Below are 11352 nucleotides of genomic sequence, written 5' to 3' on the forward strand. Positions count from 1 at the left end.
GTGATACAGGATCTTTCGTATATATATATATATATATATATATATATATATATATATATATAGTGCACTGTTTGACTTTATCTCGTTCCAAATGTCATGGACCATTGACTGGAGGCTTACCGAACATCTGGACCAGCAGATAACCAGCCGTGCTTTGAGTGTCGGTCGCTTTCGTACAGCTACTTCTCGGAAGCATTCTATCATTGGCGTCGTGACGCCAGGCGTCCTTTTTGGAGTCTCTAGCATGCGCCATTCTCTGCCGTGGATTCAGCCTAGCCAGACTGCCAGACTAACGGAGTTTCGCTATTTGTTTGTCAGATCGATCGATCGCTATTTCTACATACGAGCCAGTGAGTATACAAATCGGTATATTGATTCTTTCAAAAGTACATAGACACGCACTTGCTGCTAGTTTCGAAGGAATCTGTACAGTCGCTCATAAATATGTTGATCGGCAGACTTCGTTACCCCATTAAGCTTATCTCGTATCCTTGCCCGTCTTTAAATGACGTGTCCTCTAAATGCGAAGATACCGGAAATGGAAGTGGTACCTCCAGCCATATACAGTCTTTATCTGCGCAAGGGAAACACGACAGGTGAAGATGAACACATGCGCCCGCAAACGCATTCGTTGTCGTCCGCATTTAAACATATCGTTTGAAAATTCTTATCGCTCCTATCACCCCGGGCAGCCATGTTATATTAATGCCCTGCCCGTTATCGCCGTTTAGCACGTAATTAATTACAAAAATGCTATCGGTAGTGATCCAATGAAAAAAAAAAAAAAAAAAAAAAAAAAAAAAAAAAAAAAAATGAAAAAAATACGGAACATCAGACTACATAAATTTCCCGTTTAAAAATTCCATCCTGTGAATATAAATGTATTGGTTAAAAAAAAAACTGAGACATCACGCTGCGTGTAAATTTTGAAAAACAAGAATTTACCTTACACGTGCTTTTCCAGGTATCATATGGAATTTGGAGGATACTGGAAAACAAATTCGAAAGGGTTTTTAATACGGTGTCCCGTAAGTTATCACCGTTAAAAAAAACAGCGGGCAGATAGCTAGATACGGCGGAACGAGAAGGCCAGAAGGCAAGAGGGAGAGTGGCGGCGCGACGCTCCAGCCTGCCCGGCTAGAGAACCCGAGAGAAACGTCCCTCGGCGTCGTGTAGTATACGGCGTCCTGAGATGACCAGGCGCGATAACCGGAAGATGAATAATAAAACGTAATATTTGTTGCACTCGACAATCTCCAGCATCTTAACGCGTTACGTAATGCTCACATATTCGTTGCACCTACTTGGAGTGCACTCGCCTAGCGCACAGGGACGCACACCAGGATACGTTCTTGGGTTCTTACCAACCACCTATCCGCGTATCCACGTATGACCACGTGTCTTCGGTATCGAGCATGTGTGCAGAGCCAGAAGGCACCCTGTACCGCGTTGGCGGTGCACCCATGCCTCATTCTTGAATTATTATTAAAGTCCGTATGATAATTAACACCTTGCCGGATGCAAGTAGGCACGGGATATAGGCACATTGGCAAAACATTATTTCTCTTGCACTGGATGCATTTACATTGCACTATTGCGTCCAGTGCATATTAATGTGGCTGCGATGCGTGTAAGGTCGAGGGGAAAATAAAAGATTGTTTTCGAACACAAAATTTTGAAGCTTTCGTACTGGAAGGTGACTGAATGATATTTTCCATGTTTCTAGTTTGCTTAAATGCCTGAGAACCTCTTAAGGCCCATAAAGGTGGGTCCTATAAAGAGAGAAAAATGGCCTTATGAAATCTACCGAATCTTCCTCTTCTTCCTCTATGTACCTGCGCATAATCGAGATTGAAACCGTAGTAGGATTGTCACCAGTAACGTAAAACGTCATAAAGGTAGTGGGGCTGGCACGACACATAACGCAAAGCGCATAACGCACGACACGAGTGTAGAGAACGAGTGTGATAAACATGTCAGCATGACTGGACCCCCTGTAGGGCCCACGGCGTTGGGACCCTGGGAGTTTGATGCCCCCTACCTGCTACGATCTGGCCCAGCCAATGCTTCCCAGATTTTCAAGTTTCTCTCATACTCGTAATACTTGGACCACACCAAGGAGGATGAAGACGAAGTTTCTGATAGGTCCATTTCACTTATTTTTTAGGCAAAAATTTGTCTTTAATAATTGTTTCAGTCACGTGACGACTTACTGCAGTAACTGATTTTGCTACTGTACTTAAAGTTCATTTGAAAATGATTATCAAATTTTTTCTGAAATATATGTACACATAAAGTATATACCGCTAAATAGTACTCACCTCTCTGTCTCTCCTTTTTAAATTCCAGGCTGAATTTCACTGGAGAACCGGAAGTGCATATTAGATCAGTTCCTATTAAGCTTCTTGGACTTAATGACTCGGTGCAGGGACGGAGGCCCAGGACTCGGCAGCATTATAAAGTCAGGTGCTCGCACTATACCTGGTTCAGAATAATTTTCATAATAAACAGGAAGTCAAATAAAGAATCAAGAATCTTATCCCCATAGTGTCCAGCAATGAATTTTTATATGACAGTAAAAAGGAATTTTTCATGATGAAAAAATGATGATTACCAGTGTTCCTTGTCGTGAATTATTGTGATTATTGCTCATGAAAATCTCGCACGTGACAATCACACACGTACACACGTGTCCTTGGCCAATCCCAGTGTTCTACTTGCGTGTCTCGTGAGGAACACAAGCATCGCCGAGAATGTGGCAGCGGTCTGGGAATCGGAATCGGTGGCTGTACAGCAAATCAAGTATTTTATTCAGCATAACCCGCGACCAAACGACGGCTCTTCATATATGTTATCTTCTACATTACATCGCCGCTCCAAATGCAGTCTTCAAACGCTGTGTTGGCGAGGCCGGGAATGCGGTCCCAATAGAGCAGTGATACTCAATGTTTAGTCCGATTTTATGCACACGGATTTATATTGTTCAAAAACTTCAAAAGTATCAAGAAGACGCTGATACGTTGTGCAAAGCAGAGTCATGTCACCTTTGAATACAACACAATTCAGAATGAATATTGAAAGGAAATTATTTATGAAGAATTTTTACCAATATAATTTATATTATTTACAGTTATTCATTAAAAAAGAAAAAAAGAAATTAAAAAGATATTTTTTGTCGACCGCTTTTTTTACAACGGTTTAAGCACTGAGTTCAGAGATGTCAGTATGATACTGGTGGTGTTGTCATGATCCAATATGGCGTCCGCCTGTCGCGCGGGAGTGTCGCACGGGAGTGTTTTACAATCGGGCGCGCCGGAACGTGTATCAGTGAATATGTGCAATTCGAAAAGGATAATTGAGAAGCCCTGGATGAGTCGGCCGTATCTTGTGTTGTGGCGTCGACGTGCTGGTAGCGCAGCGGGTATGGCGCGATGCCGCTTGTAAGCAGCAAGCCGCAATTCCAATATGCGACATACCCGCCGTCATATATAACCTCAAACATATCGCGCATTTGCGACTGCTCTTGCGAGATGTCGATTTTTGTTCGTTTTACTATTCGCAAATTATTCCTTTAAATCGTACGTTGCTCCTTGCATACTGAACGAGGTAATAAAACAGTGCAAAAGTGGTGAATCGTCAATATGCTACTGCCTGCGAGACAAGATGGACATAACTGCAGAATCAATTCAGGTACAGTGCTTTATGTTTATATCACGATACATAACATTGATTCCGTCTTACCCTACGACATACGTATGCAGTGGATAAGTATTTACAAGCCCTGTGACACACGAGGCTTGTGCTAAATCCGTTTGTATTCAAAACAAAGATGTTAACGAGGCAAGATAATCAAATCCCCAATCCGTTAGATCTACTCTTGCGCACCGGGAGGTGGCCAATTAATATTTGCAGTTAAATCTGAGATCTAGATCTCGGTTAGGAACCGCTAGGTTCGTGGTTGCGGATTCCGTCGTGCTCCAGGGCGTGCACCGAACAAAGTAGTACGAAAAACCAGCAACGAGGAAGAATGATATACACGAGAGAAAATATCGTCGTCCAGCATACATCAAAGAAGCAAGTGAACACAAATCAGAAATAAGTGAACGTCGCGTGGCGGAAAATTTGAAAAGAGACTAAAAGGAATAAAACAATAGGGATATTAAGCAAAGCGGAAGGGCATCGACAGGATTACAGGAGGGCTTGTACCTGTCATCGACGCGGTAGAGATCGTGCGATTGTGTACAGTGCTCTCGCGTGCAGCAACAATATATAATAATAAAGCGCATCCCTGGTGCAGTTAACGAAGGTATCGTCCTGGCAAAGTACGCGTAGGAAGCACCGCCCTTGCCACTTGCCACGCTACGTAATACGTATACGAAGGTACCTCTCCACGTACAAGGCACAGATCACTTAAAGGCATGTAGGCAGATAGGCTACTCGATGGAATCCGACGCACCACGCGAACCCTAGCGTCTCTGATTGGTAATTAAACGCATGACAGCCGGTGGGTTGCGCATATCGTTTTGCGCATCTGCATCCCTGACGACTTAAAAAAAAGAGTGCAATCTACGAGTTAGTTCTTGACACCCTTCCCTGTGAGGTGCACTGAATTCTTCTCTTCGTACATTCAATAATAAAATTTTGAAAAAAAAAAGTCACAAGCGTACCAACCGATGCAGCGTGACACGTGCATCCACGTATTACAATGGTAATGCGAAATGGTAAATAACAATTACAGGTATCGGTAATTTTATGCGCGAGCCATCTCTTATGTCCGCCACAATAAATACGCCGTGCGGGAGTAGAGTTACCGATCTAGTTCGCGGCTCCCATTAGACGGCAGTGTGAACCGTATCCTTTATGTATCCTCCTGGCGTCAGTCGGTGCCTACAGTGCTGCTGGTGCTGCTGGTGCTGCCGGTGCTGCCAGTGCTGCCAGTCCCGGTTACACGGCAAGACGACGTGGAACCCCGTGTGTGCGCCCATAGGAGCCACGGTTAACAACTATGCCCGTTTCCTTCCACATTAAATCCCAAGCGAATCGCGAATCGCCTAGTCGCGCTGAATTGCCGTCGGGCACGCACGACGCTACCGGACGAAACTCTGTTTCTGTCTCGCTGACTGTCAGTCAGTCTATCTCGTGCAGATAGACATACATCCCAGAGATACATGTACCCAATGCGTTACCCAGTTTCCTACGGCTGATCCGGAAGCCGGAAATCGCGTGGGATAATTTTTAATCAATCGTTATCGTTCGCTGAGATGATTTTGGAAAGCGGAAACAATTATTTGAATTGTAGTAGCGTACCTATGTCGTGTTTATTAAAAAATTATCGCAACACCCGGGTAGATATTTCGATTCAGTCTTACAGATAATTTCTATTGTTTTCATTTTTCACGTTGAATGTATTTTATGTTTCCCATATTCGCCTCGTGATGGATAATGCGTGAGGTGGGCGTTCAGGCTGCTTAACGTAAGACGAATAAATATGAGTGACCATGTGCGTGCGCGTGCGTGCGTGAGCGGGGAACGTAGTTAAAAATTCTCAGCCTAAACAAAACCTCAGAAGAAACGCCATACCCATTCCAAGATATGCATACGTTACGCTCGGACCCGTGTCGAGCTCATAACCTCGCATATTTATTTCGGCTGTTGCCTGTAAAACTTTTACCTTATGTATATAAGCGAGTGAGCGCGAGCGCGCATGCGCGGGCGCTTTTCAACGCCTCCAACAATCATCGAGATTGTCGGCCTTCGGATGCGCTTTGCATCTCGTGCAATCTTCCGCGGGCAGATACTCGAAGGATCTGTGCGCATGCGCACTACCCTTTAACCACTTCGATATCCAACTTCTCCCTACGCCACCAGTTTCCACACTACGTGTAAAATATCAGCGAACGAATCTGCGCATTAATAGAAAAGAGGTTGCACGACGACTGCATTATTTATTACAATGATTTCTGCATAATGCATAAATAAATACTGTTAACTGACCATTATTCACCTTTAATTAACCTGATAAGGTCGCTCTTGCTCCTCTTCCCTTTTTTTTGTCCCTTCGTCTTCTTCTTTTATGTCTTTCCTAGTCCTTCGTCCCACTCCCTCCCACACCCACCTACCATGTCCAGGCACCAGTGAATACCCGTGCAGACGTGTGTTGCACGCACTCTTCTTACTTTCCCTATCCCAAGAAACGCACTCAACATTTACAGAGGTCAGAGGCGTGAGATCTATGCAAGATTTTAAAGATATGCCACATTGTCGTACTCGCGAGTGCAAGCTTTCAACGTCTAGCAAAATTACGCCCAGCGCCGTATCTGTACACCGTCGTACCACGGGCACCATAGTGCAACGTAATGCCTTATCCATACCTCGATAGCATCGTACGAAAAGGGACCGTCGCTCACGGCCGACGTCACTGCTGGATGTTCTCACGTGGTTTTATTTTTGTTTCAACAACATTTCTTTCTCACTTCAGTACAGCCTGTGTACAACACTTGATAATTGTAATGCATGAAAATTACAAAAATTGCGTCATCATAATATTCTATTGTCAATACTCTCTATTCGCAGGATCAATAATGGTGTCCCAAAGCATTCTCATGATCACAGAACGACTAACCGTTAGGTTGCGAACAGTTGCGAACTCGAAGAGCAACGGTGCAAGAAGAAGGAAGGCTCTGTACTTCACATGTGTATATATATATAGATATATACACGTGCGTGCGCATGCTGAAGACAGCAAGGGTGCTGGAGGAGTCAGGGGTCCCCGTGATTCGCGTGCTAGAACGCAGTTTGTTGCGTCGAATGCGCAATCAAATTTATATGCATCTAGCCGCTCGCGGATGTTGATGTACAGCAGGTATATAAGAATGCGTTGTACGCGTGTCTGACTCCGAAGAACCCAACGAACCCAGAACGAACGTACGGCCTTACTCGGGCTGATGGATCTTCGCAAAATGAAGTATGGTACAGGTATGGGGAAAAAAAGAGAATCTTTGAACACTTACAAATTCGACCTAATGATTTCTGTAATTGTCTAAGTTTTTTTCTTTTAATTACAGACAATGGAGTTAACCCATCTCGTTAACGGATTGACCGCAGTGGCTCATGACTTGGTTACCTTTGAAATCAACAGTAATGGCATTAACGGGCGCTTCCTGCGACAAGAATATCCCGGCTTATCTCGCCTATTTACCAAAATAGTACATGCTATGCGCGCTCCGTTATCCGACCATCTATACAACCCATTATTAAGTGCTACTACAAGGAATAGGACGGACGGTTGGGTATCATATCGTCACGGCTCCTGATTCCGGTTTAGATTCGTTTCCGAAGGTGTATCGTCACGTCAACGCCGGACGAATTAACCACAGCGCGGGAAGAATGCTTTTTAAATGGAGAAACGAAGCGCGGCGCGGCGATGGACCGAGAAGAAGAAAAAAATTCGAATCGACGACAGGGCCGACGACAAGAAGTGAACAGACCATTTTTTATCGAGTCAACTATTGACAGATTTATTTTCAAAATTTTACCATACCCCTCGGCGCAGTTGTAAATCCACGTGTTAAATAGGATTTATGTTTACAGTTGCATAATACCAGCTGACGTCCTCCGGGCACCCAGCTGCCAAATGGGTCACGTTGGACAAGGGTGCATGACGATGCATCGTGATTGCAACTCCGACTAGGCGAACTGGCTGTCAGCTGAGAAGGAGGGGGACCAGGTCTAGGGGTGGGGGAGTTGAGAAAACAGTAATTAATCTTATTTATCGTTAACCTGTAATTCATCGTGCTTCCTGCTCGCGCATCCCTTCCCACGTCGAATGGACAAAGATCGGCATGATTTAAATAATAACGATCAGTCAGGCCCTGCTGAACTTTGAGGCTCCAGTTCAGTCGGCTCAGTCGGCTCAGTCAGCTCAGCGGTGCGCCAGTAGCTAGACTCCCCATAGGAAGTATATTTAACTATGATTCCTATGTCGGGCCAAGTGGTGGGACGATGGGCAGAGCCTGGGGTGTCCACGCGTTCCTTATACATTGGCAGCCCCACGTAGTCGGGGGACTGAAGCTGGATGAGACTCGACTATTGTAGCTATAGATAAGACACTCGCGCTTTCATTTAGAGGAATGATTAATTAGTCGACGCCATTCTGGCAGCCAAGATGGGGGGGCCTGATGAATGCCCGGATGGATGTAAATGCGCTCGTTGCCTCCTCGAGAGAATTATGACTGGTTACGGTAATGTTATTCCTCTAATAATTTAACGCGGATCGACTTGCTCCTTTGGCTAAGACCTAACCTAGAAGCTAAACATCTAAAGAAAAAAAAAAGGCTAATCGGAAATGCGCGCTTCCTTGATCTTTTTATTATACATTAGAAATCCGAAGAAATAACGATCTTGTATGTTTCAGTGTTTTGCAACCGTTCTCACTTGGAGCATCAGGAGCGGCAACGTAACGGGTAAGAAAAAAAAAAAACCAAAAAATTTACTTAATATTCATTGCTCGAGTGATCTGCATTTCGAGGCAAATATTTATGACGGGGAGTAATGATAATTAAAAAGTCCAGATCTTTTGTGTAGAAGCACGCGGGGTTGGCAGATAGGTTTGGTTAGGTTAGCCTGTCTTCATAAGCAAGACGCGTGCGATGACTGAGCAAATGATCCATAATCATTACGGGAAAATTGCCCGTACAAAGTGGCCCATAAAGACACGCTCCCTATTAAGATGAGGCCAAGCCGACCGCTGTTCTATCGGTTGCGCACCAATAGGATCCACCTGCCTGGTACCCCATTACTTCTCAGGTTCGGTAAGTCAGACACCTACCTACTTATGCCTACCTGTCTGCTTGACCATTAGGCTGCCAGCAGTCCCGGGAGCAACGCACCTACGAGCAGTGGTCCTACGATACGGATGCATTTGATGCATCGAGAACGGACTTATCTTCTGCGCATGCGCGGGCTTGAACCTACCGCGCAGATCGATCGGCGCAGGATCGATGGACGCTTACCGATCCGTGACGCGCCGATTTTACTTATTAACTGCGACGTCCCGGCGCGGATCGTGGCGCCGGAAGGATCATCTGTGAGAAACGCTATCTGCTAGATATTAGCATATACATATGAGTGTGTCACGGATGGAAGAACCGAAATTTTCGCATGGCGGCCGTCGACACTGGATCGCGTTGAAGAGAAAAGAGGATTTAAATAAAAAGGTATTTTTTAAATACATATTTAGTTATGATTGCAATTTAGATATGGGCTTTTTGGTTTCGTGCTTCGATTTGACTTTTTTAACTTTCAGGTTATTATTTATTTCTTAGCCTATCATGCACAGCAATTAATAACCATCGCCAGCGGCGGATGCAGCAGTGAATACATGAAGATTACCCTGAAGCTTAAGACGTTGGTCGCCTGGTTTTACCTTCGCATGCAAAGCGTGCCGACAGATATCCAAACTGCATAAATTACGTGGCTATGTATTTGCAATGTATTGCCAATTTTTTTTTGCAATTGGATATAATCGATGCGACAGTACTTATCTGTCTGACCCGCATGTACATATGTACGTGACGTTTGACCACGCTTCTGTCAGATCGTTTATTTTCTAATAACTGCTCGTATGTGCGTCTGCAATTATTTATGGGACTCGCGGCAGGCCGATCGATATCTGAAATAACCAAAGCGTCAGCACGGATCGTTAAGGATAATATGTCGAACGAATTGGTCGAGTGTTATTTTAAAAGTTTTATCTTCTTCCCTTTATATCTTCATTTTATTTTATTTTTTTCTTCCTTCAGCCAGTGCAGATACCCGAGATCGGTAATTACTCATACTCGTGGATGATGCAGGTTCCGGTCACCGGGCGGAGATATTAGCAGCGATAGTCAGTCGTGCCACCTGCCAAAACTGATATGCAATTAATGCTAAACGTTCGTTACGCACGCAATCTTGGCGCGCAACCCCATATAACGACGATAAATCAAGCGTGGCGAGGCGCGAGTCGATTTTATTTCATATATAACAGAGATGCATTACGATGCACCGATGCACCGTGCTTCCACACACGTGCTTTCTTACATATATGGCTCGTGCGTCACTACTGAACAGAGACTAGCTGTACTGGCATGTATATTCTTTCAGAGAAGAATTTTTCTTTAAAGATGCACCGGTGCATCGCGATGCATCGACTTTAGGAATGGAAGTCGAAAGAAGTGCATAGCTCTGATAATGACGTTGCCACGTGGGCGAACCCTGGGAAACGATATCAGGACGCGCTCCAGGGTTTACCTTTTTATTTTTGCGTTATTCGTTAGACGGCGAATGAAAAAGAGGATAATAATAGAACAGCCACGGGAACTCGTAGAAAATTCTGATCTAATTAATGCAATTTGTGCATCGGCTGAGAAATCGCGTCGTGCACCTTCTGCATACATAAATATATATATACGAGCGCGAACAGAGAAGTCCTGCGTAGACCACGAACGAAATATGCATAAAAGGTGCATTTTCATAATGCTTAGTATAAATGTGCATTTAAAAAAAAAATTACAAATTTTACTACCTCAGTCCACCTTTGCGACTAACAACGCGAAATTCGCGGGCTTTAATGCAGTAATTAAATTTTGTATAATTGTTATTCTGAAAAGTGCATTTCGCACGTACCTTTATTAGTGGTAAAGGCTACGTTGCGTATGCGTCAGAATTCTCACTGACGAGCCTCCTCCCCCTGTGTCGCCCGCGCGCAATTGCAATTACGTCACGGGCGTCTACGCGAGCGAAAAACATAAAGGCGTCGCTCTCGAATTAAGTCCGATCATTTTGGCGAGCGTAATTGCGTCGACGTAACGCATCCCGGTCACGAAAAGGACGTGTGGCCTCGCGACGCCGCCTTGTAAACGTAACGCGGCTCATGTGCTGCGCTTCTGCTCTCTTTTTTTCTCTTCCTTTTTTCTTGCACTTTTTCAGTTAGAATGGCCCACTTACCGACCGATGCAATTTCGTGCACGCATGCACGTCGCCCGTGCACCTTCTTGGATTTATCACTTAATAATACCAGCTACGCGCATCATGCGCAACACGTACGTGTATGCTATATATGGATATACATACGATATGGCTTATAGAATTTATTTTCAAGCGCATCATTATATAATTCGCCAATGAAATTAGTACTGGAAATAATATTAAGATTTTAATTGACAAAAATTGTAGTTTGTAATTTTGGTAGTTTGGCCTTTTTTTGGTACTTGGTACTTTTGATACATGACACTTGGGTCTTGGTACAGTGGTTCTTTCGCTCTCCCTTGCCCTGTCTGGTCTGTATACTTGTAGCAGCTGTCGGCGTATTAG

At 44.3% G+C, this 11352-nt stretch overlaps 2 long non-coding RNA genes across 2 annotated transcripts; one reads left to right on the plus strand and one right to left on the minus strand.

The window, feature by feature from the left end:
• Nucleotides 1-2337: 2337 nt before the first annotated feature.
• On the minus strand, nucleotides 2338-3096 carry LOC112495310. The gene is made up of 3 exons (XR_003061715.1): nucleotides 2868-3096; nucleotides 2615-2786; nucleotides 2338-2481 (listed from the first exon to the last, which is right to left on the minus strand). It is a non-coding gene; the product is annotated as an uncharacterized LOC112495310 (long non-coding RNA).
• A 5583-nt stretch (nucleotides 3097-8679) lies between these two features.
• Nucleotides 8680-11133, plus strand: LOC112495309. Its single transcript, XR_003061714.1, has 3 exons — nucleotides 8680-8786; nucleotides 8861-9215; nucleotides 9305-11133. It is a non-coding gene; the product is annotated as an uncharacterized LOC112495309 (long non-coding RNA).
• The last annotated feature ends 219 nt before the right edge of the window (nucleotides 11134-11352 follow it).

This window comes from Cephus cinctus, unplaced genomic scaffold (genome assembly GCF_000341935.2).
Source record: "Cephus cinctus unplaced genomic scaffold, Ccin1 Ccin1_scaffold2085, whole genome shotgun sequence".
Taxonomy (NCBI): Eukaryota; Metazoa; Arthropoda; class Insecta; order Hymenoptera; family Cephidae; genus Cephus; species Cephus cinctus.